A 10,227-nucleotide genomic window follows, 5' to 3' on the forward strand; every position below is an offset into this window, starting at 1 on the left:
CAATTTGGTGATGAGTTTCAGACTTGATGCAGTTATTGCAAGCAAGAGATATGCAAGCAAATACTAAGTGTTATTTCAATCAATATACTACAAGACTTATCTGTTCCTATACTTGTGCTCACCTAAAAATTGGGCAGTCTCATACAAAAGGTTCTGTTTTATGTTGTTTAAAACATCTAGATGTAAGTACCAGGAATTAAAAGATAAAATACTAAACTCTTGTCTCATATTCATCTTTTGATCTCAAACCCAAATGAACTGGCCTTGCTGTTCCAATAGTTTCAGAGGGGACTATAGTTTACTAGCGGTTAGCTAGCTGCTAGGCTAAGTTAGCTAATGTTAGGGATATAATGCTGTTAAAGATGGCAGATGGGGAAGAGATATTCCTGGCCTATTTATTGGCTGTTAATATCGAGCAGTTTGATTATTTTAATGATTCAAGTGAGGGATTTTACACACACCGTGTGTCTGTAATTGAGTTTAAGACAAAACTAGGCACATTTCTCTACTGTTGAAAAAGTGTCTCTAGAACATATTTTAGTAGACTGAGGAGTTTTAATGGGTTCTCAGTAGCTTGATGCACTTGTGAATGTCACATCATGAAAACGTATCCACTTCAAAAACACACACAATCAACACAGAACCTCCACTACATTCCAGAATTTGAAAGTAAAGTGATTATAACCAAGTCTCGGTCTCAATGACAAGATGATACCATGTGAGCCGCAGTGTGGCTTAAGGTTTGATGTCCCGGGTGCAGCAGTAAGACAGGCTCATTCGTCACCTCTCTGGCTAATTACTCCACTGGTGTGAACTCCTGCTGTTACGCCTGACCTCTCACTCCCAGGTGCTGAACCACCAATTACTCTTTTCAGCTTCTGTGCAGCTCTTCAGCACTTTAGATACAGCTCTCTCTCTCTCTCTCTCTCTCTCTCTCTCTCTGTGTGTGTGTGTGTGTGTGTGTGTGTGTGTGTGTGTGTGTGTATGTGTGTGTCTGTGTGTGTTGAGCCACAAAGGATTCATTCCCTTGATGTAAATCTTTTCTGGAAGATCAAAATGCTTCAGCTTCACCAGAAGTAAGATGCTTGAAGAATCAGGAAAGACACACAAACAATGTCTAGCTACTTTAGGGAACATAAACTTATTAGCACAGCACTCGAGTCACATTTTTCCATTTAAAGCAGGCTTTCTCTAATGGAGGCCCTCTGGCTTTGAACAAATCATGCTATTTATTAGAAATGTATTAGTGTGACCGTGTGGAAACTAGATTCTTTTGGTTGCAGAGTTTGTGTACTAAACTAGCAAGCTAATTTAGGTACTGTTAGTAATGATAAGAAAATATGGTGTGGTAAATAAATCAGTGAGATATCAATAAATAAATTGTTGAGGCTGTCCATCAAAAGGGGGTGGGGCTGTTAACAGGATGTTCTGTAGTAAAAATAGGTGAAAATGCACATTTTGTTGTCTGTGTGAAGACAAAAAAACATTTATGAATTATATATAGCTACTGTTTCAGTTTATCGTTTCAAAGTTTGCGTTGGTTTAGTTTTTTGTTTTGTTTCGAACACTACTTAGTTTTTGTTTATTGTTTTACAACCTCACTACTGAAAAGTTGGGACAGTATGGAAAATGCAAAAAAAAAAAAAAAAAAACCCTACAAGAAAACAACCAAAAAGAGTCATTTGAAAATTCAGTTCACCCTGTACTGTATTGAAAACACATTATTAACACATTATTTGATGTTTTACTTTGTGAATTTGATTTATTTTTCAAAAATATACACTCATTTCAAATCTGATGACTGCAACACACTCCAAAAAAGTTGGGACAGTCGACTGTTTACCACTGTGCAACATCACCTTTTCTTTTAATAATACTTATTAAGCATTTGGGCTTAATGTTACATTGTTTGTCAAGGGATACATTTTTAAAACTATCATTAATATAATGTAGACTGAGTTAACGAAATGAAACAATGTAGCATTTCTACTCATTCTCTGCTACTTAGCTAATAAAATCGCTACATGTTTTACAAGCAACTTGATTTACAAACTAACCATATCATCACCTCGGTTTGAGAAATGTAACTAAACTAAAGTTTGATGAGATAAATGTGTAACAAGTTGTTTAAGATTTAAACAGAGTAGAGTTAAACTTATTGCCAGTCTCTGCCCTCTTTATGTATCGCGACTGGTGAATTGGTACATTAGTAGGCCGTTTCAGTGAGTGACCTCCTTTCCGAAGTACCTTCCTTCTGACCTTCTGAAGGAAGCCAAAACCTACCGAGATTCTGAGCACATCCGTATGTGAAGTGTGTGTATGTGTGTGTGTATGTGAAGTGTGGGCGTTATTCGACTGTGCATGTGTCGAATGTGTCATATTGGTTCTGAAGCTTCATTTGTGCCCAGCCGCTTTTATTAGTTTTGGGCCACACTCAATTTCATGTCTGTTCAAGACACTCCCGGGTGCTAGTGGGTTTATTTTGAGCCTGGTTCAAGTGTAGGCAAGCAATGAGTAATATTTAGCCACAAAGTGAGACAGTAACACAGCACGATTCTGACTACATGTATGTGGTCCTCAACATGTTATGAGACTCATGAAAATGGTCCGTCATTTGTTTTACATTATGCTCTTTAATCCTCATTCTTCACTGTTGACAGCGTCTGTATTAGATTGTACTGTAATGATGTGCTCTGTTTTGGGGTTTTCATGGTAAACTGAGTTCAGCCAAAGGCCTCAGAGCTTCTATAAAGAGCCATATTCCTGTGGTTCGTCTCAGCATGAGCTGTGTGTTTAACACGAGCTGACGCATTGCTGGAGGCGTTTATATATACGCCGTTTCCTGCACAGATTGAAATGATGAAGTGACGTTGCCTCGGTTTAACGATGAGAGAACAACACTGGTGAGGTGTTTACAGAGTGAATCATGTAAACATCCATGCTTTTTAAGGCCTGTATTTATTTCATTTGAGCAATGCACTTAATAGCTTTGTGTTGTCAGATATACAGAATTTGTACAAATGCTTGAAAGTGTCCCCAGCAATGATATGTCCTATGTGCTTGTCCATATCATGCTAATAATTATGATAAACTGTCTGTTGTCTTATTCTGTAGATCTTGGCATCAGTATAAAGATTCTAAAAAGTATTAAAAAAAAAGTAATGAATAGCAAAAGAAAATACAGAAATAAAGAAAATTGTGAAGTAAACTCTAGCATACATACTAAAAGATATTCAATGACAACACACCTATCAACACAAATCCAAAATACTTTTAAAAAATTACAAAATCCAAAAAAAACAAAAAAACAAAAAAACAAAAACAAACAAACAAACAAAAAACTCACAGGTAACTGATTTCATTTTCTCCCATATTCAGATCCAGCCAAACAGGTTTTTTTTGTACCGGATCACATGGTACCATCAGTTGTATGCTTCTTGTTTTCTTGGCTGCATAAAAAGGAAGTTTTCTGATCAAAGTTCCCACAGATAAAGTCAACATGAGGTGAAAGTAACTGTTACCAGAAGCAAATGCATCTTTCCCCTTCAGTGAATTCACTTTTCTTCCAGTTGAAGTAGAAAAGTTATGGCTAAAATATTATGGCTAAACCGTAGATGCTAGCACCACTGTTTGAAATGTGCTTAAATATGAGTGTACTCACATTCAGTAGAAACAATAACACTTAAAGAAAAACTGAAGCATGACAAAAATCACAACACATTTGAGTAAAATAAGCTATGGTACAAACTGATAGCTAGCATAATGTTAGCTAACTAGCTGGCAGCATTCAGAACCCTGCTAATGCTAACAATATTCAACTCCTTTTAGTTAGACGTTAGGACTTGGTTTATGTCAAAGATATATGATATAAATGATATCAAGCTTAAATGAGAATAAGTCTGATTACCCAGTGACAAAATTAAGATGATAAGAATGCTACAATTCTAGGAAGGTTTGGTTCTAACGGTGGGCAACATGAAGCAAATCATTATTACAGCAAATGTTTTTTGACCATTTTGGGAATGCTATTGTAAAGTTACAGCCTCAACATCTTAGAACCTGTCGAATACTATATGTTAATACTTAACATTCTGATAATGTTCTTGGTTGGAAAGTGCGAGAAAAATCATTTGTGCCCTGAAAAAAAAAAAAAATGACAACATTTTTCTGCTGTGAAGTGATGGATGCTCTGTGCAGAAATGTGCTCACGCTTTCTGGCTCGCTGATCGTCTCTGAAAGATCAACGATGACTTATCTGACGGATTTATTGATAAACTGACGCCGGTTGTCAGACAGAACCCTGTGATGTTGCTGATTTAAATCCCCGTGGGTCCTCACATCAAACAACCTCATAAATCCGACGAGAGCAAACAAAGCGGCAACGGGTCAGCCAAAGGTGACTCACTTTGTTTCCTACGAAGGAACTCTGTCTTTACTAATTAATGACTGAACGTTTCGAAACGCATCTGGTTGCTTGCTCAGTCATGACTGGACCTGCAGGTTTAGAGTGAGTGTGAACACTTTAAGCTGTCTTCTCCACTCATTCAGTCTGGCTGTTAGGCATACACACAGCTCATATCCTTTTCATGACCAACTAAATTATTTAACCTTGATTAGCACTGGGGCTGCAGTAACAAGAGACACTTCCTCTGGAACAAAGTTGCAGACTTGGTTGTGAGGACGTGATCAGATTGTTCATAATTTGGTTGTTGAAAATAACTTTGTTAATATCTTGGTTGTGCAACCAGTCAGAATGTGGCCAAAGAATGTGTACGGATCCCTGGTGTCTGCATGGATTCCTAGGAACTGGAAGGATTCTCTATGTCTACACAAGTTCCCAGTGCCTGTATAGTGTCCATATGGATCCCCAGTGTCTATACACATTCATTGTGTATGTAGGGTTTCCCAGTGTCTGTATGGATCCCCAGTGTCTATACAGATTCCCAGTGACTGTATGGATTCTCAGACAACTGGGATCCATACAGTGTCTGTAAGGATACCCAGTGTCTGTATGAATTCCCAGTGCCCGTTACGGATTCATAGCGTTTGTACAGATCCCCAGTATGTATACAGATTCCCAGTATCTGTTTAGGTTACCACTGTCTGTATGGATCCCTAGTTTCCATACAGATTCCCGGTGTCTGTATGAATTCTCAGCATCTGTATGGATTCCCAGTCCCTTTATAGATTCCCAGTGACTGTATGGATTCTCAGATAACGGGGACTGTACAGACAATGGGGATCCGTACAGACACTGTACGGAACCCCATTGTCTATATGGATGCCCATTGTCTATATAGATTCTCAGTGTCCATTCCTGGTGTCTGAATGGATCCCTGTCCTCTGGTGTCATTGTCTAGTGGTTAAAGATCAGACCTGAAGCCCATGCTTAAGGTAAATTTGAGTAAATTGTTGGTGATGAACCACAGAACAGTTTTATATTGTAGAGATTTTATTTCAAGGCTCCTTTTTTTGCTTCTTATTATTAGCTTCATGCCTGTGACCTGCCCCCGTTATGTGATAACATACGATACTGTGTTGTCCAGTTTGTACAGATTCAGAGAATGAATCATTTGTAATGGATAAATGTTTCCTCAATTACCCCAAAACATCGTAATACAATCAAACCCAATGTTCAGTGTTCTTTGTGCTCTTGAGCATGAGCAGAGCTAAAGCTTCCTTGGCAGAAAAAGTCCATGGTGTAAAGCAGGGCAATGTGGAGGAAGGTGATTTGACCTGACCTGGTTCCACCCCGTTATGTAATTCCTCGCTGAATGTGTCTGGAACTGGCTGTGATCTCTGCCGCTCTGTTGTAGTCCGTGGCTTTGATCTGTCGCTGCGATAACGCCGTTCCAGAAACCAGCACTAATGAAAAACAAGATAGAGTGGGACAGGAAGTTCACTCCAGCACTCTAAAAATGGCTCTCAGCAGAGATGGCCATGCAGATAAGTTTCTCTCTGTACAGTCTGTGCACAGAGGAAGTGTTTGTGTTAAAGCATACACCCCAATTCAGCTGAGCTCAAGCAGAGTCCTGTTAGATATTTTTCTGCCTTAATCTGGACCTTAAATGGTACCATATTTTGAGATCTCTAGCTCTGGGTCAGTTTCACTGAAATGGCACTATCATTTTTGGAATATCAATACAGCCTCAGAGGAGCTGTAAATCATGTTAAATGTTAAGTTAGGAACAAAACATGACATGGAAAGTGATCCATCCTGAAGACTGTCCAGTGTTGGAAAAAATTTCAAGTTAAAGCTTTACCAATCATTACAAAGCACTGACATTGGAGACTCCTTTCAAAAATGTTAAATAAACATCTCCTTACAGAAAACTTCACCCAACTGACAATTACACATTTTTTAACCAGTTTATGCTGAGTGTCCACAATGTAAGTTGTTACTATAGAAACAATAATGTATACGGATGAGCGCTTTTACTATAAACATGTGATTTACCTTACAGTGGGAACTTTTGCAACAGTTCCTGTTATAGAAATTTTATCAAAACCTTCTGACCAATGAAAATTGAGAATTCTACAGCACTTTGGCATAAATACATGTATACAACAGTGCGGTTGAATGCTCAAAGCTGATTGGTCAGAAGGTGTGCTGTAATTTTGTATACCCACATGGCTCAGACAGTAGTTTCCAGCCGTAGCATAAACAATAGGATTATATTAATGCGCACTGTTGTTGTTTAACAAAAAAAAAAGTATAATGGTTGATGTGGTGATGTTCTTTGTTAGGAGACATTTATTCAACAATATGGAAGGAGTCTTGGGTGTCAGTGCTTTGTACTTTCTTAGTGGTTAGCACATTTGCCTCCCACCTACAGAGTTGGGGGTCCAAATCCTGTCTCACCCTTGTGCGCATGGAGCCTACACATTCTCTCTGTGGTGCGGGGTCTCTTCCAGGTACTCCAGTTTCCTCCCTTAGTCCAAAGACATGTGTTATAGGCTGATTGGTATCTGTAAATTGTCTGTAGTGTGTGAATGTGTGTGTGATTGTGTCCTGCGATGGGCTTGCATCCCGTCCACGGTGTCCCCTGCCTTGCACCCTAGGATTGGCTCTAGGTTACTCCATGACTCTGTGTAGGCTAAGCAGTAGGGAAAATGGATGCATGGATAGATAGATAGATGGGTAATACCCACTGCAGAAAATAATCCATGCTTTTATGAGTTATTCCATATGTAAATCACATAGATTCACGGGACATCTAAGGCCTTTGATAATGTTATTTAAAAACACATTTTGGGTCCAATGTTATTATTGTAGTTCAAGGAGAAAATAAATTCTACCACTAAGAGTTTTCCTAAGTAGCACTTACAACTTGTTTATTAAACTGTCGAGAGAAACTTACAATATCGATCAAATGTTATCTATTATAATACTGGCACTGGGGCATTTATGTCATGTTATGAGAACCGGTACTGCCTGCTATAGCAGACTTTTGTAACAAGGACTTAACCAGTGTGTAATCTAGGAAGGTGAATGCTAACCAGTGCTACCTCTGAGACACATGAAACAGACACATATTTTAACCTACTGTTCAGAAAATCTTGAAGGTTGTCCAGAGTAGCACTAGAAGTTTCTGTTGGGATAATCTTTTAGTAAAGAATAGGGAGAATTCTAACATTATGAGGAAAAGCACAGATGACCTGCAAGGTACGCATATAGCTGGTATAAATAAAATTGTAATTAATGGAATGCAGAGGAAAAATAAAACAAAAATGATTTCATACATGAAAGCAAACATTCTAATGCTTACTAAATGTCAAATGGTATATTTGCTAAAAATTTGGCAGTAGTGATTTTAGTGCTATGCTGTAAACTATGCTCAGACTCTTAGAGAATATATATATATATATATATATATATATATATATATATATATATATATATATATATATATATATATATGTATATGTATTTTGTATGAATCAGCCAATTAGCTGCTACTTTTTTCTAGAAGCTTTAATATTTTCATGAATGTGGCCACACAGTATGGGTATTTTCTATTCCACAAAGTTTTCTGATATCCAGGCTTGCTGTGAGCACACTTGACCCTTGACCATGAGCCTCAGCTGGCCATAATTCTTACCTGACATGACAACTGAGGCATGGAGATCACTCCTCAAAGAAGGTCAACGCTGTCCCGTTTTGTCATAGGTTTTTACATGATGAATGAAAGCTGTGCCAAACTGGGACTAGAAATTTTTTGACACTATAGGATACTATAAATTCACAAGTTTGAAGACAACCCTAACTTTTCCATGTCAGTAGCTTAACTGATTTATGATTGTTGGATTGAATGAAACAACCTGTAAGGAATGTCCATGAATATCCACTATTATCATTTTGGATGTGACTAGCCAAAAAGAAAGTATCTTGAAGGGATAATGAGCTTGTCTACTTTTAAACATTGCAGCAAAAAAACTAAACAAAAATAAAATAACAACAACAACAAAACATTTTGTCAGGTTAGTTTGTTCCCCTAGAGACTTTCCAGCCATGATGCTTTTTTGAGTTTCAAAAGGAAATAAATTCTTCAGTTGCATCATAAGCCCTTGCAATTCTTCATACTGTGGATCTATGGATAATATCGCTGCATAACCACAAGGATTTCTGCATTAAGACTCTACAAAGCCTCTCTTCTGGGAAACCAGAGAGGGGAAATAAAACACGCACAGATCTAAGACTTTTATCATTATTCTAAATGTGGTTGAGGTATTGGGGACTTTTTTAGTGTCCCAGGAATCTCTACCTTTAAAATCTAAATGGGTTTCCACTCTAATGGATCATTTCGAGCATAACAGATTATCCAATGTTATTCAAGCTGAATTTTACGAGCAAACCAGTATGCGTTTTATGACTCAGTTTTTCCTCAGCACCTGTGGTTGGCCTGTACGCCCTAGCATACAGACCCTAAGTGAGTCGCCTCACTCGCTTTCTCCTCCTGTAAATGTCGTGATTTATCTTATATTTGGCTAACCCTGCACTGAACCTTCCTTTTGGGACTCCGACCCTTCTCCTTGAACATATGCGCAGTGCTTGGTAACTCTGTGACCCACATGCTTCTTCCCAGCTTTGGAAAGGGCTGATCTGGGGCAATGAAAACCAGTCCCTGCAAGAGGCTCCTATTTCCCTGAGCAGAGCACATTCCACTTATGGCTTTTTTCCCCATGTCTGCTGAGCAGGTCAAATACAGATCACAGTGCATGCATGGTGTTGTAATCGTTTGAGGAAGGTGTTTGCAGCACTTGGTGATTCAAACGATCGTTTATGTGGCTTGTTTGGCAGCCAGAGACTGGGCATTTCCCCATTTTTCTCTTTTGCTTTTCATTGTTCAGACTTGCACTTCAGCAGTGACTGAGGTGAGCTCATAGTCTGCTGAGTGATCCTTAATCCGTGCACAAGAAAAATCCTGTTGATTTAGTGTCAAGAGTTTATTAGCTACTACTTTCTGAGAAAAAAGGTAAAGTCGTAAGGGTTCTTCAGTTGTCCTTCTGGGGGAAACCATAAAGGATCTGTGGAGAAGCCTACAACTGTGTGTTAAAAACGTTTAAGAAGCAAAGAACCCTTAACTAACCCAAGAACAACTTAAGAAAGCATTGAAGAACCCTTTTTCTAAGACTGTATACCTAATATACTAGCAAATTGGTGAACAGTCTCAAGCTACTGCTATTTGGCATTTTTAAAAAGCATTAACTATGGCAAGAACCTCTTGTAGAACCACTGAAGAACCCCTTTTCTTAGAGTGTATACCTAACACACTGGCAAATTGGTGTACAACCCCATACTGCTGCTATATGGCATCTTTAAAAGCACTTGCTTTGCCAAGAACTCCTTTTCTGAGTATATGCTCAACAAACTGGCAATTCAATGTAAAACCCCAGACTACTACTATATGGCATCTTTAAAAGCACAATCTGCCCTGAGATCTCCTTAAAGAACCATTGAAAAACTCTTTTTTTCTAATAGTGTATTCCTAACAAACTGACAAATTGGAGTACAACCTCAGACTACTGCTATATTGCAGGTTTCTAAAGTTAGTATCATATTTATGTGGAAAAAAAAAAACTATGTTTGTGAGATATAGCTATGGTGGCTAAAAGAAGAAGCACAGCACACCAACATTATGACAATTAGATATATGCTGTCTAGTTAGCAAACATTTTCATATTTGGCTGGTGTTAGCATGAATTTCCTTCTTGGTCTTTGCATTG

This window comes from Ictalurus furcatus, chromosome 21 (assembly GCF_023375685.1).
Source record: "Ictalurus furcatus strain D&B chromosome 21, Billie_1.0, whole genome shotgun sequence".
Classification (NCBI taxonomy): Eukaryota; Metazoa; Chordata; class Actinopteri; order Siluriformes; family Ictaluridae; genus Ictalurus; species Ictalurus furcatus.